Source organism: Macaca nemestrina, chromosome 6 (genome assembly GCF_043159975.1).
Source record: "Macaca nemestrina isolate mMacNem1 chromosome 6, mMacNem.hap1, whole genome shotgun sequence".
Classification (NCBI taxonomy): domain Eukaryota; kingdom Metazoa; phylum Chordata; class Mammalia; order Primates; family Cercopithecidae; genus Macaca; species Macaca nemestrina.
Genome location: NC_092130.1, coordinates 49,397,978 through 49,423,654, shown reverse-complemented (window position 1 = coordinate 49,423,654; position 25,677 = coordinate 49,397,978). Strand labels below are relative to the sequence as shown.

Below are 25,677 nucleotides of genomic sequence, written 5' to 3'. Positions count from 1 at the left end.
TGTGTGATGTTCCCCTTCCTGCTTCCAAGTGTTTTCATTGTTCAGTTCCCACCTATAAGTGAGAACATGCGGTGTTTGGTTTTCTGTTCTTGCAATAGTTTGCTGAGAATGATGGTTTCCAGCTGCATCCATGTCCCTACAAAGGACATGAACTCATCCTTTTTTATGGCTGCATAGTATTCCATGTTGTATATATGCCACATTTTCTTAATCCAGTCTATCTCTGATGGACATTTGGGTTGGTTCCAAGTCTTTGCTATTGTGAATAGTGCTGCAATAAACATGCGTGTGCATGTGTCTTCATAGCAGCATGATTTATAATCCTTTGGGTATATACCCAGTAATGGGATGACTGGGTCAAATGGTATTTCTAGTTCTAGATCCTTGAGGAATCGCCACACTGTCTTCCACAATGGTTGAACTAGTTTACAGTCCCACCAACAGTGTAAAATTGTTCCTACTTCTCCACATCCTCTCCAGCACCTGTTGTTTCCTGACTTTTTAATGATCACCATTCTAACTGGTGTGAGATGGTATCTCATTGTGGTCTTGATTTGCATTTCTCTGATGGCCAGTGATGACGAGCATTTTTTCATGTGTCTGTTGGTGGCATAAATGTCTTCTTTTGAGAAGTGTCTGTTCATGTTCTTGGCCCATTTTTTGATGGGGCTGTTTGTTTTTATCCTGTAAATTTGTTTGAGTTCTTTGTAAGTTCTGGATATTAGCCCTTTGTCAGATGAGTAGATTGCAAAAATTTTCTCCCATTCTGTAGGTTGCCTGTTCACTCTGATGGTGGTTTCTTTTGCTGTGCAGAAGCTCTTTAGTTTAATTAGATCCCATTTGTCTATTTTGACTTTTGTTGCCATTGCTTTTGCTGTTTTAGACATGAAGTCCTTGCCCATGCCTATGTCCTGAATGATATTGCCTAGGTTTTCTTCTAGGGTTTTTATGGTTTTAGGTCTTACATTTAAGTCTCTAATCCATCTTGAATTAATGTTTGTATAAGGTGTAAGGAAGGGATCCAGTTTCAGCTTTCTACCTATGGCTAGCCAGTTTTCCCAGCACCATTTATTAAATAAGGAATCCTTTCCCCATGCTTGTGATTTTTGCACATTGATTTTGAATTCTGAGACTCTGCTGAAGTTGCTTATCAGCTTAAGGAGATTTTGGACTGAGAATCACAAGCATTCTTATACACCAATAACAGACAAACAGAGAGCCAAATCATGAGTAAACTCCCATTCACAATTGCTTCAAAAAGAATAAAATACCTAGAAATCCAACTTACAAGGGATGTGAAGGATCTCTTCAAGGAGAACTACAAACCACTGCTCAACGATATAAAAGAGGACACAAACAAATGGAAGAACATTCTATGCTCATGGATAGGAAGAATCAATATTGTGAAAATGGCCATACTGCCCAGGGTAGTTTATAGATTCAACGCCATCCCCATCAAGCTACCAATGACTTTCTCCACAGAATTGGAAAAAACTACTTTAAAGTTCACATGGAACCAAAAAAGAGCCCGCATTGCCAAGACAATCCTAAGCAAAAAGAACAAAGTACCATTCAGGACATAAACATGGGCCAAGATTTCATGTCTCAAACACCAAAAGCAATGGCAACAAAAGGCAAACTAAGAAAAAAAAAAAGACCCAAATAAAGAAAATCAAGGATCAAAAAAGTTGACATTATAACCAATATTGCAGAAATTCAGAAGATCATTAGAGGCTACTATGAATAACTATATGCCAATAAATTGGAAAACCTCAGCAAAAATGATGAATTTCTAGACACATACAATCTATCACAATTGAACCATGAAGAAATCCAAAACAAGAACATACCAATAACAAGTGATAAGATCAAAGCCATATTAAAAACCTGCCAAAAAAGAAAAGCCCAGGACCCAATGGCATTGCTACTGAGTTTTATCAAACATTTAAAGAAGAACTAATATCAATCCTACTCAAACTAATCCAAAAAATACAGGAGGAGGAAATACTTTAAAACTCATTGAATGAAGTCAGTATTTCCCTGATACTAAAATCAGACAAAGACACATCAAAAAAAAAGAAAACTACAGACCAGAATGTCTAATGAACATTGATGCAAAAATCCTCAAAAAAAATCCAAGCACACCAAATTCAACAACATATTAAAATGATTGTTTGTAATTACCAGGTGGGACTTATGCCTGGGATGCAAGGATGGTTCAACATATGCAAATCAATCAACATGATACATCATATCAACAGGATGAAGGACAACAACCATATGATCATTTACATTAATGCTGAAAAGCATTTAACATTTGATAAAATTTGACATCCCTTCATGATAAAAACCCTCAAAAACTGAGTAGAAAAGAAACATACCTTAACACAATCAAAGCCATATATATCATACTGAATGGGGGAAAAAACTGAAAGCCTTTCCTCTAGATCTGGATGCCCACTTTCACCACTGTTATTCAACGTAGTACTGGAAGTCCTAGGTAAAGCAATTAGACACGAGAAAGAAGGCATCCAAATTGCAAAGGAAGAAGTAAAATTATCCTTGTTTGCAGATGACATGATCTTGTATTTGGAAAAAACTAAAGACTCCACCAAAAATCTATTAGAACTAACAACAAATTCAGTAAAGTTGCAGAATACAAGATCAACATACAAAAATCATAGTATTTCTATATGCTAACAGTGAACAATCTGAAAACAGAAATTGAGGAAGTAATCCCATTTTTAAAATAGCTACAAATAAAATTAAGCACCTAGGAGTTGATTTAACCAAATAAGTTAAATATCTCTACAGTGAAAACTATAAAATATTGATGAAAGAAATTGAAGAGGACATAAAAAATTGGAAAGAAAAGAATGTTATTTTCTTTCCAATGTTCATGTATTGGAAAAATCAATATTGTTAAAATGTCCATCCTACTCAAAGGAAACTACAGATTCAATGTAGTCTCTATCAAAATACCTAAGATAGTCTTCACAGAAACAGAAAAAAACAGTCCTAAAATGCAGATAGAACCAAAAAAGACCTAGCATGGCTAATGCTGTCCTGAGCAAAAAGAACAAAACTGGAAGGATCACATGACCTGACTTCAAATTATATCACAATGCTATAGTAACCAAAACAGCATACTAATCACTTAAAAACAAACATATAGACCAATAGAACAGAACAGAGAGCCCAAAAACAAATCCATACATCTACAGCGAACTCATTTTTGACAAAGTTGCCAAGAACGTTCATTGGCAGAAAGAGAATCTCTTCAATAAATAATGCTGGGAAAACTGCATATCCATATGCGGAAGACTGAAACTAAAACCTCTCCCTCACAATATACAAAACTCAAATCAAAATAGATTAAAGACTTAAGTCTAAGACTTCAAACTATGAAACTGCTAAAGGAAAACTTGGGGGCCGGGCACAGTGGCTCACACCTGTAATCCCAGCACTTTGGGAGGCCAACACAGGCGGATCACTTGAGGTCAGGAGTTTAAGACCAATCTGACCAACATGGCAAAACTCTATCTCTACTAAAAATACAGAAGTTAGCCAAGCGTAGTGGCACATGCCTGTAATCCCAGGTACTCAGGAGGCTGAGGCACAAGAATCACTTGAACCTGGGAGACAGAGGTTGCAGTGAGCTGAGATCATGCCACTGCACTCCAGCCTGGGCAAAAAAGTGAGACTCTGGCAAAAGAAAAAAAAAAAAAAAGCCACCAGGTTATATTAGAGCAAGAAAAGAGAAAAAAGAAAATGTTGGAAAAACTCTTCAGGACAAAGATTACTTGAGCAATACCTCACAAGCATAGGCAACCAAAGCAAAATAGACGAATGGAATCACATCAAATTAAAAAGCTTTTTCACAGCAAAGGATAAAATCAACTAAGTGAAGAGATGAGCCACAGAATATGAGAATATCTTTGCACACTATCCATCTGACAAGGGATTAATGATCAGAATATATAAAGAGCTCAACTCTATAGGAAGAAATCTAATAATCTGACTTTAAAATAGGCAAATATCTGAATAGCCATTTCTCAGAAGAAGACATATAAATGGCAAACACGCATATGGAAAGGTACTCAACAACACTGATTGTCAGGAAAATGTAAATCAAAACTACCATGAGATCATTTCACCCAAATTAAAATGACTTTTATCCAAAAGATAGGTGATAACAAATGCTGGTGAAGATGTGGAGAAAAGGGAACCCCCATACACACTGTTGGTAGGAATGTAAATTGGTACAACCACTGTGGAGAACAGATTGGAGGGTCCTCAAAAAACTAAAAATGGAACTACCATATGGTATTTCACGGCTAGGTATATACCCAAAAGAAAGGAAATCGGTGTATCAAAGAGATATCTTCACTCCCTTGTTTATTGCCACACTATTCACAATAGTCAAGATTTAGAAACAACCTATTTGTCCATAAACAGATGAATGGATAGGGAAATGTAGTACATATATGCCATGAAGTACTATTCAGTCATAAAAAGAATGACATCCTGTCATTTACAACACCATGGATGGAACTACAGGTCATTATGTTAAGTGAAATAAACCAAGCACAGAAAGAGAAATGTTATATGATCTCACTAATTTGTAGGAACTAAAAATTCAAACATCTGAACTTACAGATAGAAAATAGAATGATGGTTACCAGAGGCTGGGAATGGTGGTGGGGGAGGAGTGGGGATGGTTAATGGGTACAAAAATATAGTTAGATAGAATAAGATCTAGTATTTGATACTGCAACAGAGTGCTTACAGTCAACGATAATTTAGTGTACATTTTTAAATAACTAAAAGATTATAACTGGATTCTTTGTAACCAAAGAAAGCATAATTGTTTCAGGTGATGGATATCTTATTTATCTTGATGTTATTATGCATTGTATTCCTGTATCAAAACATCTCATGTACCCCAGAAATATACACACCTATGTATATACATGAAATAAAGGCTGGGCACAGTGGCTCAAGCCTGTAATCCCAGCACTTTGGGAGGCCAAGGCGGGTGGATCACGAGGTCAGGAGATCGAGACTATCCTGGCTAACATGGTGAAACCCCGTCTCTACTAAAAATACAAAAAACTAGCAGGGCGTGGTGGCGGGCGCCTGTAGTCCCAGCTACTTGGGAGGCTGAGGCGGGAGAATGGCGTGAACCCGGGAGGCGGAGCTTGCAGTGAGCCGAGATCACGCCACTGCACTCCAGCCTGGGAGACACAGCCAGACTCCGTCTCAAAAATAAATAAATAAATAAATAATTAAAATATCTAAAAAAGTAAAATAAATTTAAAAATTATTTTCACATAGAGAGAAGGTTTTTCTAATCAAAGCTCAAAACCAGAAAGGAAAAGACTGATAAATTCTACTCTATAAAAACTTTTTTATTAATTGTTTTTTTCCATTGGTTATTGGGGAACAGGTTGTGTTTACTTACATGAGTAAGTTCTTTAGTGGTGATTTGTGAGATTTTGGTACAACCATCACCTGAGCAGTATAAACTGCACCCAATTTGTGGTTTTTTATTCCTCACCTCCTTCCCTCTCTTTCCCCCTGAGTCCCCAAAGTCCATTGTATCTTTCTTATGCCTTTGCATTCTCATAGCTTAGCTCCCACATATGAGTGAGAACATATGATGTTTGTTTTTCCATTCCTTAGTTACTTCACTTAAAATAATAGTCTCCAGTCTCATCCAGGTCGCTGCGAATGCCATTAATTCATTTCTTTTCATGGCTAGGTAGTATTCCGTTGTGTGTATATATGTATAAACTGTGACATATATATGTCACACATATATGGGTATATATCCAAAAAATATATAGGTATATACCCATATATGTGTGACATATATATATGTGTGTGTGTCACAGTTTCTGTATACACTCATTGATTAGTGGGCATTTGGGTTGGTTCCATGTTTTTGTAATTGCAAATTGTGCTGCTATAAACATGCATGTGCAAATCTCTTTTTCATATAATGACTTCTTTTCCTCTGGGTAGATATCCAGTAGTGGGATTGCTGGATCAAATGTATATATTTTTACTTCTTTAAGGAATCTCTACATTGTTTTCCATAGTGATTGTACTATTTTACATTCCCACCAGCAGTGTAGAAGTGTTCCGTGTTCACCACATCCATGCAAACATCTATTTTTTTAATTTTTTTATTATGGCCATTCTTGGAGTAGTAAGGTGGTATCTCATTGTGGTTTTGATTTACATTCCCATAATCATTAGTGATGTTGAGCGTTTTTTCGTATGTTTGTTGGCCATTTTTATATCTTCTTTTGATAATTGTTTATTCATGTTCTTAGCCCATTTTTTGATGGGATTGTTTTTTTCTTGCTAATATTTGTTTGAGTTCATCATAGATTCTGGATATTAGTCATTTGTCAGATGTATAGATTGTAAAGATTTTCTCCCACTCTGTGGGTTGTCTGTTTACTCAGCTGACTGTTCCTTTTGCTGTGCAAAAGCTCTTTAGTTTAATTAAGTCCCAGCTATTTATCTTTGTTTTTATTGCATTTGCTATGGGTTCCTGGTCATGAAATCCTTGCCTAAGCCAGTGTCTGCATGGGTTTTTCCAATGTTATCTTCTAGAATTTTTATAGTTTCATGTCTTAGATATAAGTCCTTGATCTATCTTGAGTTGATATTTGTATAAGGTGAGAGATGAGAATCCAATTTCATTCTCCTACATGTGGCTTGCCAATTATCCCACCCCCATTTGTTGAATAGAGTGTCTTTTTCCCCACTTTGTGTTTTTGTTTGCTTTGTCAAAGATCAGTTGGCTGTAAGTATTTGGGTTTATTTCTGAGTTCTCTATTCTGTTCCATTGGTCTATGTGCCTATTTTTATGCCAGGACCATGCTGTTTTGATGACTATGGCCTTAGAGTATAGTCTGAAATCAGGTAATGTGATGCCTCCAGTTCTGTTTTATCTAGTCCAGATTTGCTTTAGCTATGAGGACTCTTTTTTAGTTCCATATGAATTTTAAGGTTGTTTTTTCTAATTCTGTGAAGAATGATGGTGATATTTTGATGGAAATTGCATTGAATTTGTAGATTGCTTTTGGCATTATGGTCATTTTCACAGTATTGATTCTACCTATCCATGAGCATAGGACATGTTTTCATATGTTTGTGTTGTCTATGATTTCATTCAGCAGTGTTTTGTAGCTTTCCTTATAGAGGTCTTTCACCTCGTTGGTTAGGTATATTTCTAAGTTTTTGTTTTGTTTTGCTTTATGCAACAACTATAAAAGGGGTTGAGGTCTTGATTTGATTCTCAGTTTGGTTGCTGTTGGTGTATAGAAGAGCTACTGATTTATGTACATTAATTCTGTATCCAGAAACTTTGATGAATTTTTTTATCGGTTCTAGGAGCTTTCTGGAGGAGTCTTTAGGGTTTTCTAGGTAAACAATCATATTATCAGCAAACAGCAACAGTTTGACTTCCTCTTTACTGATTTGGATGCCCTTTATTTGTTTCTCTTTCCTGACTGCTCTGGCTAGAACTTCCAGTACTGTGTTGAAGAAGAGTGGTGAGAGTGAACATCCTTGTCTTGTTCCAGTTCTCAGAGGAAATTCTTTCAACTTTTCCCCATTCAGTATTATGTTGGCTGTGGGTTTGTCATAGATGGCTTTTATTACTTTGAGGTATGTCCCTTGTATGCAGATTTTGCTGAGAATTTTACTCAAAAAGGGATGATGGATTTTGTCGAATGCTTTTTCTGCTTCTATTGAAATGGTCCTGTGATTTTTGTTGTTGATTCAGTTTATGTGGTGTATCACATTTATTGATTTGTGTATGTTAAACCATCCCTGCATCCCTGGTGTGAAACCCACTTGATCATGGTGGATTATCTTTTTGATATGTTATTGGATTTGGTTAGCTAGTATTTTGTTAAGGATTTTAGCATCTATGTTCATCAGGGAAATTGGTCTGTAGTTTTATTTTTCGGTTATGTTTTTTCCTGATTTTGGTATTAGCGTTATACTAGCTTCATAGAATGATTTAGGTAGGGTTCCCTCTTTCTTTATCTTGTGGCATAGTGTCAATAGGATTGGTACCAATTCTTCTTTGAATGTCTGGTAGAATTCTGCTGTTAATCCATCTGGATCTGGACCTTTTTATGTTGGTAATTTTTTTTTTTTTTTTTTTTTTTTGAGACGGAGTCTCGCTCTGTCGCCCAGGCTGGAGTGCAGTGGCCCGATCTCAGCTCACTGCAAGCTCCGCCTCCTGGGTTCACGCCATTCTCCCGCCTCAGCCTCCCGAGTAGCTGGGACCACAGGCGCCCACCACCTCGCCCGGCTAATTTTTTGTATTTTTTTTTTTTAGTAGAGATGGGGTTTCACCGTGTTAGCCAGCATGGTCTCGATCTCCTGACCTCGTGATCCGCCCATCTCGGCCTCCCAAAGTGCTGGGATTACAGGCTTGAGCCACCGCGCCCGGCCGGTAATTTTTTTTTATTACCGTTTAATCTCATTGCTTGTTATTGGTCTGTTCAGAGTATCTGATTCTTCCTGATTTAAGTTAGGACAGTTGTATCTTTCCAGGAATTTATCCATCTCCTCTAGGTTTTCTAGTTTATGCACATAAAGGTTGAATGACGTTTTGTGTTTCTGTGGTGTCAGTTCTAATATCTCTCATTTCATTTCTAATTGAGCTTATTTGAATTTTCTCTCTTCTTTTCTTGGTTAATCTTGCTAATGATCTATCAATTTTATTTATCTTTTCAAAGAACCAGCTTTTTGTTTTACTTATCTTTTGTATTTTTGTTTGTTTGTTTCAATTTCATTTAGTTCTGCTGTGATCTTAGTTATTTCCTTTATTCTGCTGGGTTTGGGTTTGTTCTTGTTTCTTTAGTTCTTTGAGGTATGACTTTAGATTGTCTGTACTCCTTCAGACATTTTGATGAAGGTGTTTAGGGCTATAAACTTTCCTCATAGTACCACCTTTGCTGTATCCCAGAGGTTTTGATAGGTTGTGTCGCCACTGTCATTCAGTTCAAAGAATTTTTTAATTTCCCTCCTGATTTTGTTTTTGACCCAATGATCAGAAGTAGGTTATTAATTTCCATGTATTTGCATGGTTTTGGAGGTTCCATTTGTAGCTGATTCTCAGTTTTATTCCACTGTGGTCTGACAGTGTGCTTGATATAATTTTAATTTTCTCAAATTTATTGAGGCTTGTTTGTGGCCTATCATATGATCTACCTTGGAGAAAGTTCCATGTGCTGTTGAATAGAATGTATATTCTGCAGTTGTTTGTTAGAATGTTCTGTAAATATCTGTTAAGTCCATTTATTCCAGGGTATAGTTTAAATCCACTGCTTCTTTGTTGACTTTGTGTCTTGATGACCTGTCTAGTGGTGTCAGTGGAGTATTGAAGTCTCCCACTATTATTGTGTTGCTGTCTATCTCATTTTTAGGTCTATTATTAATTATTTTATACATTTGGGAGCTCCAGTGTTAGGTGTATATTAAAGATTGTGATGTTTTCCTATTGGACAAGGCCTTTTATCATTATATAATGACCCTCTCTTTGTCTTTTTTAACAGTTGTTGCTTTAAACTTTGTTTTGTCTGATAAAAGAATAGCTCCTGCTCATTTTTGGTGTCCATTTGCATGGAATGTCTTTTTCCATCCCTTTATCTTAAGTTTATGTGAGTCCTTATGTGTTAGATGTGTCTCTTGAAGGCAGCAAAATGGTTGGTTGGTGAATTCTTTTCCATTCTGCAATCTGTGTCTTTTAAGTGGAGCATTTAGGCCATTTACATTCAACATTGGTATTGAGATGTGAAGTGCCATTCCATTCATCATGCTATTTGTTGCCCGTATACCTTGGTTTCCTGTTTTTTTGGGTTTTATTAATTGTATTTTTGTTTTATAGGTCCTATGAGATTTATGCTTTAAAGAAGATCTGCTTTGGTGTGTTTCCAGGATTTGTTTCAAGATTTAGAGTTCCTTTTAGGAGTTCTTGTAGCGCTGGTTTGGTAGTGGCAAATTCTCTCAGCATTTGTTTGTCTGAGAAAGACTATATCTTTCCTTCATTTATGAAGCTTAGTTTCGCTTGGTACAAAATTCTTGACTGAGAATTGTTTTCTTTGAGGAGGCTGAAGATAGGGCCCCAATTCCTTCTAGCTAGTAGGGTTTCTGCTAAGAAGTCTGCTGTTAAACTGATAGGTTTTTCTTTACAGGTTATTGGGTGTTTTTGCCTGATAGCTCTTAAGATTCTTTTTTTCATCTTACCTTTAGATAACCTGATGACAATGTGCCTAGGTGATTATCTTTTTGTGATGAATTTCCCAGGTATTCTTTGAGCTTCTTGTATTTGGATGTCTAGTTCTCTAGCTAGACCAGGGAAATTTTCCTCAATTATTCCCCTAAAGTATTTTCCAAACTTTTACATTTCTCATCTTTCTCAGGAATGCTGATTATTCTTAGGTTTGGTCATTTAAAATATTCCCAGATTTCTTGGAGGCTTTGTTCATATTTTCTTATTCTTTTTCCTTTGTCTTTGTTGAATTGGGTTACTTTGAAAACCTTGTCTTCGAGCTCTGAAGTTTTTTCTTCTGCTTATTCATTTCTATTGCTGAGACTTTCCAGAGCATTTTGCATTTCTGTAAGTGCGTCCATTGTTTCCTGAAGTTTTGATTGTTTTTTATTTATGCTATCTACTTCATTGACTGTTTCTCCCTTCACTTCTTGTATCATTTTTTGGATTTCCTTACATTGGGCTTCCCCTTTCTCTGGTGCCTTCCTGATTTGCTTAATAACTAACCTTCTGAATTTTTTTTTCAGGTAGATCAGGGATTTCTTCTTGGTTTGGATCCATTGCTGGTGAGCTAGTGTGATTTTTGGGGAGTGTAAAAAACCTTGTTTTGTCATATTACCAGAGCTGGTTTTCTGGCTCCTTCTCATTTGGGTAGGCTTTGTCAGGGGGAAGGTCTAGGGCTCAAGGTTCCTTTTGTCCCATAGGGTGTTTCCTTGATGTAGTACTCTCACCCTTTTCCTAGAGATGTGGCTTCCTGAGAGCCAAGCTGTAGAGATTGTTATCTCTCTTCTGGATCTAGCCACCCAGCAAGGCTACTAGGCTCTGGGCTGGTACTGGGGGTTGTCCACACAGAGTCCTGTGATGTGAAACATCCATGGGTCTCTCAGCCATGGATACTGGCACTTGCTCCAGTGGAGGTGGCAGGGGGATATAATGAACTCTGTGAGGGTCCTTAGCTTTGATTAGTGGACTATTTCTGTGCTGGTTGGCCTCCTACCAGGAGGTGGCATTTTCAAGAGAGCATCAGCTGCGATAGTATGGGAGGAAGAGGCAGTGGGCGGGGCCCTAGAACTCCCAAGAGTATATGCCCTTTGTCTTCAATTACCAGGGTGGTGAAGGAAGGACCGTTAGGTGGGGACAGGACTAGGCGTGTCTGAGTTCCGACTCTACTTGGGTGGGTCTTGCTGCAATTGCTGTGGAGGATGGAGGTGTGGTTCCCAGGTCAATAGAGCTATGTTCTTAGGAGCATTATGACTGCCTCTGCAGTGTCATGCAGGTTGTCAGGGAAGTGGGGAAAAGCTGGCACTCACAGGCCTCACCCAGCCCAGCTCCCAAGTAACCCAAAGGGCCAGTCTCACTCCCACCATGCCCACCCCCTACAACAGCACCAAGTCTGTTTCCAGGTAGTGGCAAGCAGGAACTTGCCCCAAGCTACCCACCTCCCACCTGCAAAAGTAAGTAGGGTGTTCCTTCTTCCCCTGCCTGTGAAGTCTGCACACCAGATTCACGCCCTTCCCAGAGTTCTGGCCAGGAGACTTCTTGATTGGTTCAAATTGTTACAAAGTTCAGCTGGAGGTTTCCTTCTCCCTGTGGCCTTTTCCCAGTGCCTGTGGCAGCCCTCCTCAAGGACCCTTGTGAGGTGAGGCAGAAAGGGCCTTCTAGGGGACCCAGCAAGCCCACAGGGATTTTCCCACTGCTTCCTGTACTCCTGTATTTCTCTCAGTTCTCTAAATTGACTCAGCTCCAGGTAAGGTAAGAATCTTCTGTAATCTAGACCCTCAGGGTTCCCCAGTGGGGGAGTGTGTTTGGGGGCAGATGATCTCCCTTTCCCACTTCCACAGTTTGAGCACTCACAGTATTTGGGGTGTTTCCTGGGTCCTGCAGGAGCAGTCTGCTTCCTTCAGAGGCTCTGCGGGTTCTCTTGGCTTTCCTAATGTATTCCTGCAGTCGTTCTGGGGCAAAAGTTCCTGATGTGAGCCTTCACACACTGTTTTGTCTGTTCAAGTGGCTGCAATCTAGTCCTGCCTCCTGTCCACTATAATCTCCAGCTGTATCTCAAAACTTTTTATATAGTGTTATAAAGAGTTTTTAATGGTCAAAAAAAACTTAAAGTTGAAAGACAAATGACAAATTGAGAAAAAAATCTTCAACCAATACAGTAAAGGATAAATTTCTTCAATATATAAAGTGCTTTCATAAATCTATGAGAAAAAACACCAAGGACCCAATTTTTAACATGGAGAAAAGATACAAGCAAACCTTTCTCTCTCTCTCTGTCACACACACACACACACACACACACACACACATGTGCAGACGCATGCATATGTATAAATATACATAAAGATATATAAATTAAAATAAGAGTAATACACCTTTTTAACCTATCTGACAGACTTAACATTTTCTAATACACACTGTTAGTGAAGGAATAAGCAAATAGCCATTCATAGACTGTTGATTAGAGTATAAATTATTACAGACATCTTAGAAGTCAATTTGTTACTATCGAATTTGCAAATACAATTGATTCTCATTCTCAGTACTTATGATCTGTAAAGTCTCCAGAAACATTGAATTGGCAAATATTAAATCATTGCTCCTAGCAGAAATACTGAATAAATCGCCCCTAGGGCTAGATTTCTGCTAGTGTCAGGTCACCACCATTTTATCAACTGACTGGTCAATATACAGCCTTCTTTTACATGGGTTTCTGTTTAAAGCGCCTTATTGAATATACATTGTTGAGTCATTAACACTGAACTCATGGCCAATAGGAGTGGAACTCATGCCTAAACTAAGTTTAACGCATTTATTTTCTCCACGAGGCACATCAGAGACTTCCTATGACTAGGATCACTAGGCTGCACTCTACCACTATGCTTGGGACCGCTTTAAACAGTAAAGTCACCTCCAAAACACAAAAATGAGGAAAACGTGGCACTAAATAGACCCTGAAAAGGACTCTTGTTTCCAGTATAAGAGCTGGAACAAGAAGGTAGAGCAAGCCCAGCTGCAAACAAGCACATCGAGCAACTCAAATATGTTGCTGCTCTGTGCGTATCCACAAATGACTGTGAGAGCACAGCAAGTATTGGCTACTATCCATCAATTTATGGTAAATTTCTGCTGAACATCCACACTTTAAGACTACAAAGAGTGGGACCAAGGGCCCAGGGCGGGGAGCTCACTTTCCATTCTTCTGCACTGTTTGGATTAAAAGAATAATCTAATGGGAACTGAATTGTTGACATGGCATTTTCACAACACAACAACTCTATTCTCTCTTTGGCAGAAAAAAAGAACTAAGAACAGAACTTTCCCATGATTAAAAGATTGCAAAGAAGGGGAGAAAGCAGAAAATTTGAGTAAGCAGGAAATGAAGGAGGGAAATCAAGTGTTTGCAGAAGCCAGGTGAATTAACTGCATCATGTGATACTGCTAAGTCAAATAAAGTACAGACTGAAAATTAACCACAGGATTTAGCAATGTGGAAGTTACTGATACCTTTATTGAGAGCAGTTTTAGTGGAGTGATGGAAACAAGAAAACCTGGATTGTAATGAGATTAAGGGAGAATGGAAGGAGAACTGGAAATAATAAAAATAGGCAATGCTTTCAATTTGCCAAGAAAAGCAAAGAAATGATGTGGCAGTAACGGGGAAAGTGAAATCAAGAAAAGAATTTTATTCAGATGTGATTAATAATGTTTATAAGCCAATGAGAACAATCCATAAAGAGAAAAATAAAAATTGTGTAGGTGAGAGTAGGCAGAATGTCTAGAACAACTAAATAAAGACCAGTGACACACTAAACAATAAACAAGTAACTACCAAGCCTTAAAACAATTTGGTGTCCAATTTTTGCTTGTTCTTCTCCTAGCACAGTCCTTTAGGAAGACCACAGAACTGAGGAGACAGAATCATTACCTCGAATCTGAGGAATATAAAACTGTTTCCTAGTGAAGCAAGAGAAAAAAACTAGTCCAACAGAAAAAAAACTGGAAATATATTCTGTAACAAGCTTAATCAGATACAAACAGGGACATTAAAAATAGGCTCTTTCCAATTATGATGAGAAAGATATGCCAATTTACCTGACTAGGTAGGATTTATTATAAGGACAAGAGAAAGAAGATGAGACAGAAAACATTTTCAAAAGGTACATAGCTGGACTCTTGAAAAACTGAAAATTTTTTTAAGATCACAGAAGTTCTGATGTCTTATCCATCCATTCTCATCCTCTGCTTAGTACTTCCACTAAATCACACCTGTGGCAGCTTATCTCGTGTCTGTTTCCCCTACACTGTGTCTACTTCCCCTGCCATGGTTAGTATTCTCTCTCCAGTCTCCTTCTTGCTATCACATGAGGCATCCTTATTCCTTTCCTTCTGGGAGTTCCCTTTACCCAGCCCCTTGAATGTGTGTGTGTGTTTATGTGTGTCTATGAGTGTGTGCCATTCAGACTTTTAAAATGCAATTGAGTAATCATTACATGACTCCTTTTATCAAGCCCTTGAACCTGTTGCCTCAGTAACCATGGCAAGTCCAGATGGCTGCCTTAGGATCAGATGTAAACCTTGGAGAAACCAGCTGTGGCCAGCACGTCAAGTTTAAGCAGACAAATGAAGGTGACCTGTGGATAAGAAAATGTGTATGGACTGTTCTTTAAGATAAGGCTGTGGGTATGACAACTTGGGATTGTTGGAGAGAGTTAGACACTAACAATGTCACATGGAGAATTACTGCTAGGAAAACCAGGGTAAAGAAAGCAGTCAAAAGTCTCCTTAGGCTGACTCTGGCACACTGCCTAAGAGTTAGCCCTGCTCTGGAAGGAACAGAAAGAAAAAAAAAAAGTCTCCTTCACTATAACAAACAATGGAAGACTCACAATTATTAATAAAGAAAATAGTTGCATATAATACTCTCTTTTAAAAATAGAATGATTTCCTAAGTTTCACAAAGGCCTGCTTTGTACAAATTGCTAGTAACAAGCTCTAGATGCTTTTTTTTTTTATCATTTTGTGTGTATGTATTTTTCATAAGCAATCTAAATTTTGGAAATTGGGAGGATATACATAAATGTCACAATAGTGGTGGTTCACAGTTCATCAAGAATACAATTACTGAGAGTGCTTAAACCCTTTTCAGATTTTAAGACCCCTGGAACCAGCCCCAGGGAGTAGATCCAAGGTGGCATATCCTCAGGAAGAGAAAAAATAATACTCCAATCTGCCCTTTGGAGGAAAGAGAAAACTAAGAAAGAAGCTAGAGACAAAAAAGTCACAACAGAGGTAGAAACAAAATTAGAGAATCTAGAGAGAGAACAATAAAAATGTAGGGCAAGATAAGAAAATAAAATGAAAGGGGCAGAAACCAAAAAAGAGTGTATATTAATAACCTATTCAGACAATATTTTAAATCCTCATAATAGCTTATGAGGGGAAAACATTTGCATAGACCTCTTAGTAAAGTATGAAGTAAAATAATTTTTGTAAGGAATATTTAGAAGCACATGTCAAAAATTTAAATTACATTTGCATATATCCAAAATCTTCAGAACTCTCTCTTAGTGAAGATTAGCATGGGTTGCAAATGTGGAAAAAGTAGAATGTGTGATTTAAACAATACAGAACTTTGTCTTTCTCATCTATTGGTCTGGAAGTAAGAAAGCCAAGACTGCCCTGGTGGTTCTGGCCCTTGATGTCCTGAGAGATCTAGGTCATTATCAGCTCTTTCGTAAGATACAACTCTCATGCTTATGGTCCAAGGAACTACTCACATTTCAGGCAGCAGGACAGAGGAAGAAATGAAGAAAAGGGGAGCAGAGAACACATGTTATTTGTCTTTGAAAAAAAAAATGTTTCTTGAAATTGGTACAAAATACTTACGTTAGCACTTCACTGTCCATAACTTAGTTATGTGGCCATAAAAAGATACAAAGCAGGCTGGGAAATGAAGTCTTTATTCTGGGCAACTATATGCCCCACTAAAAGTTCTAAAACAGTAGAAAAGGGGGAAAAATATTAGGAACAGCCCAGTATCTCTGCCTCAAGCTGTTTCCTACAGAATTATACATACCAAGTACCAACATTCATGTTCAAGTATATTTACTATGTAGGATAGGGAATGTATGCTTCCTATTCCGCATGCTCCTGCAATGTTTGTGTATGATAAAATAAATACTTATTACTTCCATAGTTTTTAAAATAAATCAATTAAGTAAATAATTTTAAAATAAATAATACTTTATTAATAAATCATTTTATCTTTATTTTTAATACTTATTGAAAATTTTTAAATTTAATAGTCTAACAGTCTCTGGAATTTTAGTGATCAGGCATCATGAGCTTTTTGCTCAATATTCTTTGTGGGGATTGTCCAATCTTATTCACGCTACTAGATTACATTTATATCATTAACCCACTAGGAAGACTGAATGGATGGACTTAGAAATAATAATGATATATCTTCATTTTAGCCAGTTCAAATGCTTTAAATTTAATGTATAAACTAAATTCTGAAATACAAGAAATAAAAATAGGTTTAGCATTAAACCTACTTTCTGCTTAAAATAGTTGTAGTGGCATAAAGATACAAACATACCATTAATTTGAACCAAGAATCTCTTTGGGAAACAGAACTCAAAAAGATTTGTAGCAATCCTTCAAGTCATGACTTTATGTAGCTTTGTAAGGAGCTTTGTTTTCTATCCAAGCAAATGAAACCATTACAGTTGACCCTTGAACAACAGGGGTTTCAACTGCATGGGTCCATTTATGCAAGAATTTTTAAAATAAATATATTGGAAAAATTTTTGGAGATTTGTGACAATTTGAAAAAACTTGCAGATGAACCATGTAGTAAAAAGTATCAAAAAAAATAAGAAAAAGTTAGGTATGTCATGAATACATAAAATATACGTAGCTAGTAGCCTATTTTATCATTTGCTACCATAAAATATACACAAATGTATTACAAAAAGTTAAAAATTTTCAAAACTAATGCACAGAAACATTTACAGACCATACATGGCACCATTTGTTATAGTGAGAAATATAAACAAATGTAAAGCTGCAGTATTCAATCATAACTGTATAAGATTAACTATGGTACATACTATATATACTACTGTAATAATTTTGTAGCCACCTTCAGTTGCTATTACGGTGAGCTCATGTGCCATGAGGATCCGCTTAAAGCGCAGTGTGATGCTGATATCTCCAAATGAGCAGTTTGTCTCTCCAGTAAATTGCTGTCACAGTAAAAAGTGATCTCTTGTGGTTCTCATGTATTTTTCATCCTGTTTAGTGCAATACTGTAAACATTGAATTACACCATTGAACCCATACAAAGTGCTACTAGTGATGCTGGAAGTGGTCCCAAGAAGCAGAGAAAAGTCATGACATTACAAGAAAAGGTTGAATCGCTTGATATGTATCATAGATTGAGGTCTGCAGCTGCAGTTGCCCACCATTTCAGACAAAGGAGTCAACTTGTAAGCAGATGACATAAACTTATGGGATCAATAAAAGCAGTACAGTACTGGAAATGTATTTTTATCTTCCTTATGATTTTCTTTTCTCTAGTTTATTTTATTCTAAGAATACAGCATATAATACATGTAACATAAAAAATATGTGTTAATTGACTGTTTCTGTTACTGGTAAAACTTCTAGTCATCGGTAGGCTATTAGTAGTTAAGTTTTAGGGAAGTCAAAATTTATACATAGATTTTCAACCGTGTGGGAGTTAGCACCCCAACCCTCCCCCCATCCACCATTGTTCAAGAGCGGACTGTAATAGCTAAATTCATATGAATTAAGAACATACTAATCAACAGTTCACAAAAATTACTTACTGAGATGAAGCAGAATAGTTATTATGCCAACCATTATTTAATCTTTCTGATCTAGGTGCTGCATGTGATTAAATAATACCAGTAGCTGGCATTTCATAGCATCTTTCTTTGTTCTCCATCAAAGCACTTTATAAATATTTATTTCTATAATATCATTATAACTTAAGAAAGTAGTTTATTATTCCTTCTTATTTAGAAAGATGAGGAAGCAGGCTCCAAGAGACAGCAAGTTTTCAAAGGTTGTATTGCTTTTTATTCGTATCTGGGATAACAATTCCCAGAGCTAGTGACCGAAGTGACTTAATTTACTTTCGAAGCCTTCCAATGAAGGATCTGGCAAAAAGTTCATGATTCTGTGGTCCCCTCATAGCCATTAGTATCACATGCCAATTGTTCTCTGTGAAGAGGCATTTGCAAAGAAGGGTCTTTATTACTATGAAGCTATCCCATGGTCCCAGGCATCCTCACTTTGGGGGTTTTAGTAAAATTTCCATTTTAATTATTTTTATGCATAACTCTCACATACAAAACTTCTCCTTTTGAGGGAAAATACATTAATATATCACTTGATGGATAATTATTTTTACTTTTTGTTATACCTGTAAAACAAAGGAAGCAGAATAACAGTACTTAAAGAAGAAAAACAAGTCATTCCCTGCATTTGTCTTGATTCTTTCACAGAGCTTTCGTGAAGTACACAGATGTCACCAATCTCTAACATAAATAGTAATGCTTTCCATGCCTAACAAGGGACATAAATTTTCCCAAAACAGCTGGTGCTTTGGTTGACCTAGACAGAGAAGTTATATCCTTCCTGGTATAAAAAAGATCTAAAAACAGATCTTTAGAGGCATCTACATACAGTCTTATCAGAACATTATTATCTACAGCAGTACTGCTATGTGATGGGCACATCCTGGTCCGTGAAGAATAATCTCCTAAAAAACCTGTTACAAAGCAATGACTTCTGCTGAGAAATTCAATAGCATGCCCTCTTGGATTGCATTTTTTAAATGTGCTCTAGCAAGTTGGAAGAAAACCTTACACATCATTGAATAGCTTCAACTATAACAAAATAAAAACAGGGCATGATTTAGTGTATCAAATGTATGAACTGTTATTAGAAATGAGATAAAAATTATAACAGAAATTACTGTATTTTCCTTTCTTAATAACAACATGCATGTAGCCTAAGTAATACACAAATGTCATAAATTTGAAATCTGTAGTTATAGACAAGCATTAAAAATCAATGAACCCAAAGCTATTGAAATAAAAAAAAATTAAGAAAAATATATGGAGATGAAAGGCCCCAGCTTCTTGTTGAATTTTCAGCTTGATACTTTGGAAAAAAATTAAAATAGTTTGATTAAACCTTAATAGATTTTTTACAAGGTTATATCACTAAGTGTTTTTTGTTGTTTTGCTTTTTTTGTCTTGATAATAATATAACTGAAAACATTAGGTTCTTCTTATTTTAAGAGTAAATTTCGCTGCTATAAAGACACATGCACACGTATGTTTATTGCAGCACTATTCACAATAGCAAAGACTTGGAATCAACCCAAATGTCCATCAGTGACAGATTGGATTAAGAAAATGTGGCACATATACACCATGGAATACTATGCAGCCATCAAAAAGGATGAGTTTGTGTCCTTTGTAGGGACATGGATGCAGCTGGAAACCATCATTCTTAGCAAACTATCACAAGAACAGAAAACCAAACACCGCATGTTCTCACTCATAGGTGGGAACTGAACAATGAGATCACTTGGACTCAGGGAGGGGAACATCACACACCGGGGCCTATCATGGGGAGGGGGGAGGGGGGAGGGATTGCATTGGGAGTTATACCTGATGTAAATGACGAGTTGATGGGTGCGGCACACCAATATGGCACAAGTATACATATGTAACAAACCTGCACATTAGGCACATGTACCCTACAACTTAAAGTATAATAATAATAAATAAATTTTAAAAAAAAGTAAATTTCAAGTCTCAACTCAATAAACAATAAATGTCTGTTAAGTGGTAGAAAAGTAAAGATCAAAGAAGTGAAGTAACTTGCCCAAAGTCAGCTAGTTAAAAGGCAGAAAATTCTACATTTGAGCACAGCTCTATATGAAGTTATTTCTGTTTTTTTTTCCTTTTTTATTATATACTTTAAGTTCTAGGGTACATGTGCACAACACGCAGGTTTGTTACATATGTATACATGTGCCATGTTGGTGTGCTGTACCCATTAACTCGTCATTTACATTAGTTATATCTCCTAATACTATCCCTCCCCACTCCCCCCTCCCCACAATAGGACCTGGTGTGTGATGTTACCCTTCCTGTGTCCAAGTGATCTCCTTGTTCAATTCCCACCTATGAGTGAGAACATGTGGTATTTGGTTTTCTGTTTTTGTGATAGTTTGCTGAGAATGATGGTTTCCAGCTGCATCCATGTCCCTACAAAGGCCAGAACTCATCCTTTTTTATGACTACATAGTATTCCATGGTGTATATGTGCCACATTTTCTTAATCCAGTCTGTCACTGATGGACATTTGGGTTGATTCCAAGTCTTTGCTATTGTGAATAGTGCTGCAGTAAACATTCATATTCATGTGTCTTTATAGCAGCATGACTTATAATCCTTTGGGTATATACCCAGTAATGGGATGGCTGGGTCAAATGGTATTTCTAGTTCTAGATCCTTGAGGAATCGCCACACTGTTTTCCACAATGGTTGAACTAGTTTACAGTGCCACAAACAGTGTAATAGTGTTCCACTACAGAAAACTGCTGATAAGGTTTACTTTTCTCAGCAAATAAGTCTGAAGAAATAGCAAAGTCTCCATTTCTCATTTATTGTTGCTCTGTTTCCACCTCCATATTTCTATCCCACAAAGTCAGCCCTTCTTTTCTTTCCTTAGTGGGAATACACATTTTGAAACTGAAAAGACATGATATCTTGGGATGCAAGGAGAACTTGTTGGAGTCTTTGTTGCAGACAATGCTTTATGTGGTCTCAAGCTTGACATACAAAAGAAAAAGAAGAAGGAAAGTGGCAGCACCCAAAAAAAGGTATGAAAAAATCCAGAATAAATTTTAAAATAATGTCTATGATAAATTCTTTCTGAAAACTATTTACAAGACTATTAAGTTAATATAAAGAGATACAAATAAAAATGAGGTACTAAATGGAACACTAAAAAGTATTTGATTCACCCAAAAAATGGCAGAAAAGGAGGAAGAGAGAAATAAAAAAGCAGATAGGACAAATAGAAACCAAACTTGTCAACAATTGTATTAAATGTAAATGTACTAATTATTACAATTAAAAGACAGAGATGGTCAGACTGGATAAAATGCAAGACCCAATTATGTTTTTTATAGTAAGCACAATTTCAAAATAAATATATACATAGGTTGAAATTTTAAAAGGAGAAAAACTATTTACCCTCCCATGACTATGCATACTAAAGCTAATGTGGCCATGTAAATAAGAAGTAAGGACTCAGATGGGTATTTAAGATAAATACTATCAGAGACAGAAAGACCTAACAAAAGGGCTAATTAATCAAAGTAATACAAAACTACTAAATGTGCTTGTATTTAATATTAAAGCTCCCAAAAATACAAGGCAAAAAAAATGGTAAAACTAAAAGAAACCATAGATAAGTTCTCATTCATAGTTGGAAAACTTAGTATCTCTCTCCTGTTAATAGGAAGAACTAGTGAACCAAAAAGAAATCAGTAAAGATACAGAATATCAAACAATATTACCAATTAAATTGCCCTAACTAGTATTTATGGAACACTGCATTCAAGAAGAACAGAATGCACATGAAACAGTCACCAAAATAGACCATGTAATGGGCCACAAAACAGGCCTCAATAAATTTAAAAGGTTTGAAATTATACAGAATATGTCCTCTGATTATAATGGTATGAAATTAGAAATCAATGAGAAATCTAGAAAATCTCCCAAATGTTTGGAAATTTAAAATACACTAATAAGTAACCCATGGCTCAAAAATAAAGCACAAAAGAAATTAGAAAATATTTTGAACTCAGTGAAAACAGAATATGTTAAAATTTTTAGGATACAGCAAAACTACTTCTTGGAGGGAAATTTATAGCTTTAAATGTCTATGCTTTTTAAAAGAATAAAGATATAGGTTGGACACAGTGGCTCACGTCTATAATTCCAGCACTTTGGGAGGCTGAGGCAGGTAGATCACGATGTCAGGAATTTAAGAGCAGCCTGGCCAAGATGGTGAAACCCCATCTCTACTAAAAATACAAAAAATTAGCCGGGCTTGGTGGTGGGTACCTGTAATCCCAGCTACTCCGGAGGCAGAGAATTGCCTGAACCTGGGAGGCAGAAGTGGCAGGGAGCAGAGATTGTGCCACTGCACTCCAGCCTGGGTGACAGAGTGAGACTCTGTGTCAAAAAAGTAATAATAATAATAAAATAAAGATATAAAATCAATTTCTTCTAATTCTAATTTAAATAAGAAGGTTTGGTGTTTGGTGAGGGCCTGTTATCTGCTTCCAATGTGGTACCTGGTTGCTGCATCCTGTGCAGGGGATATACTTTCTCTCCTCACATAGCAAAAGGGCATAGGTAGTTCCCTCAAGCCCTTTAATAAGGGTAAAAATCCATTCATGAAGTCTCATGACTTAATCACTTCCCCCAAAGACTCCACCTCTTAATACTATTGCATTAGGGATTAAGTTTCAACATAAATTTTGAAGAAACATAAACATTCAAACCATTGCAGCATCTAAGTAGAGCCTATAGGTAATATTATATGTAACACTAAAGTAATAATTTTTTTCCTTAGATCAAACAAGGCAAGGATCTCTGCTCTCAACCCATCTATTCAATATTGAACTACAGGTCCCAGATAGAGCAATAAGGTAAGAAAAAAAAAAAAAAAAACAGGCAGAAAGATTCAGAAGATAGATATAAACTGTCTTTATTTTCAATGACATGATTGTGTTTGACAAAAATTCTAAAGAATTTACAAGAATACTACTAAAAGTAATAAGCAAATTTAGTAATGTCGCAGAACATAAAGTCACTATCCAAAAATAACTACATTTATTTACTTATATACTAGTAATTAACCATTTGAAAATGAAATTTTAAGCTGGGCACAGTAGCTCATGCCTGTAATCCCAGCACTTTGGGAAGCCAAAGTGGGCAGGTCTTGAGGTCAGGAGTTTGAGACCAGCGTGGCCAACATAATGAAACCCCATCTCTAATAAAAATACAAAAATTAGCTGGGTATGGTGACACATGCCTGTACTCCCAGCTACTAAGGAGGCTGAGGCAGGAGAAAGCTTTAACCCACGAGGCGGAGGTTACAGTGAACCAAGATCAAACCACTGTACTCCAGCCTGGACAGAGTGAGACTTCCTCTCAAAATAAATAAATAAATGAAATTTTAAATTTTACAATAGCATCAAAAGCATCAACTATTTAGAAACATACTTAGCAAATAATGTAAAAGATTTCTATACTAAAAACTACAAAACATCATTGACAGAAACTAGAGAAAACCTAAATAAATGAATATATACTATGTTCATGAATCAGAAGACTCAATATTAACATTAGTTCTCCCCAAACTTATCTTCAGATTCAATGAAATAACAAAATCTATAGAAGTTTTTTTAATTGGTGAGATAATTTTAAAATTTATCTGAAGAGGCAAAGGATGAAAATAGCTAAAATTCTTCTTAGTGGGAAAAAAATAAAAATGTAGAACTTATGCTATCTGACTTTAAGACTTCTTATAAAGCAACTGTAATCAAGAGAAAAATAGCACTGGAAAAAGGAGATAAATGGAACTGGATAGCTAGTACAGAAATAGAGCCTTCGTTTTAGTAAAAGCAGTACAGCTAATCAATGGTAAAGGAACCCTGCTTTAATAAATGGTACAGAACAACTGAATTTCCCTTTGGAATAAAACAATTTTGATACCTACTACACACCATACTCCAAATCAAAGATTGATAATAGACTCATATACAAACACTACAACAATAAAGCTATTAGAAGAAAATATAGGAGGAGAACTTTAAAAGCTTGGGGTAGGCACAGGTTTCTTGGCAAGTACACAGAAACTACAAATCATAATAGAAAAAGAATTTATTTTATAATTTATCAAAATTATATCTAAAACCTAAAAATTTTTGCTCTTCACAAAACACCATCAAGAAATAAATACAAAACCATGTCTGTGGGAGACAATGTTCATAATACATAAAACTGACAAAGTATTTAAAGCAGAATATACACCGAACATCTGTATCACCTAACAAAAAGACAAACAACCCAATTTAAAAATTAAAACACTTAAACACTTCACAAAAAAGATATGTAAATGTTGCATGACCAATAATTTGTAGAAAAAGTGTTCAATATCATTTGTCATCAGAGAAATTCAAGTTAAAACCATAATGAGATATCACTACATGCTCACTAGATTGGCTAAAATGAAAAAAGAAAAAGTGCCAAATGTTGAAAAGGACATGGAGCAACTGGAACTCTCATGCATTCCGAGTGAAGTATAAAATGCTACAACAACTTAAAAAAATCATTTGCCATTTTCTTAAAATGTTTAGCATAAATTTACCCGATGATCCAGCACTCATATTTTCCTTCTAACCGTTCCACTCCTATTTACCCAAGAGAAATGGAAGCATATATGCACAAAATCACTTGTACATGAATGTTCACAGCAGCTTTATTAATAGCCAAAAACTGGAAAGAGTTTTTGAGATTTTGAGTTTTTGAACAGATGATCATCGCCAAGTAAATGTACTTTTTACAAACAACTGTGGTACACTCATATAATGGGATACTTCTCAGCAATGAAATGGCATGAATTACTGACATGCATTAAAACATGGGTAAGCCGTGTGCAGTTGCTCACACCTGTAATCCCAGCATTTTGGGAGGCTGAGGCAGGTGGATTACTTGAGGCCAGGAATTCAAGACCAGCCTGGCCAACATGGTGAAACCCTGTCTCTCCTAAAAATACAAAAATTATCTGGATGTGGTGGTACATGCCTGTAATCCCAGCTACTTGGGAGGCTGAAGCATGAGAATCGCCTGAACCCAGGAGGTAGGTGGAGGTTGCAGTGAACTGAGATCATGCCACTGCACTCAACGCTGGGTAACAGCGAGAATCTATCTCAAAAAAAAAAAAAGGAAACATTATGAAACTATTATGCTAAATGAAATAAGCAAACACACACAAAAAAGTATATCTGTATGATTCCAGCTAGAGTACATGAATTCTAGAATAAGCAAAACTAATCTTTGGGGATAGAAATCAGTTTTTGCTCCTGAGGAGGTTGACTGGGAAAGGGTGAAAGGAATTTTCCAAGATGGAAATGTTCTGTTTATTGATATGCATTCATCAAAGAAGATCAAATGGTACATGTAACATCCGAGCATTTCACTTTATATTATCTTTACCTCAATTGAAAATGGGGGAAA

General features: G+C 36.4%; 2 long non-coding RNA genes across 3 annotated transcripts in view; both read left to right on the top strand.

The window, feature by feature from the left end:
* Positions 1 to 11,581: 11,581 nt before the first annotated feature.
* Positions 11,582 to 14,967, top strand: LOC139363771 (uncharacterized). The gene is made up of 3 exons (XR_011624695.1): positions 11,582 to 12,058; positions 13,602 to 13,720; positions 14,818 to 14,967. It is a non-coding gene; the product is annotated as an uncharacterized lncRNA (long non-coding RNA).
* Positions 14,968 to 15,385: 418 nt separating this feature from the next.
* Positions 15,386 to 25,677, top strand: part of LOC105467202 (uncharacterized) — an 82,197-nt gene continuing 71,905 nt past the window's right edge. Inside the window, exons 1-4 of one of the 2 annotated variants that reach the window (XR_011624694.1) lie at positions 15,386 to 15,598; positions 17,616 to 17,802; positions 21,092 to 21,242; positions 23,009 to 23,084. This is a non-coding gene — a long non-coding RNA (uncharacterized lncRNA). The remainder of the gene's footprint in view (positions 15,599 to 17,615; positions 17,803 to 21,091; positions 21,243 to 23,008; positions 23,085 to 25,677) is intronic. The other variant, XR_011624693.1, reaches the window with a different exon arrangement.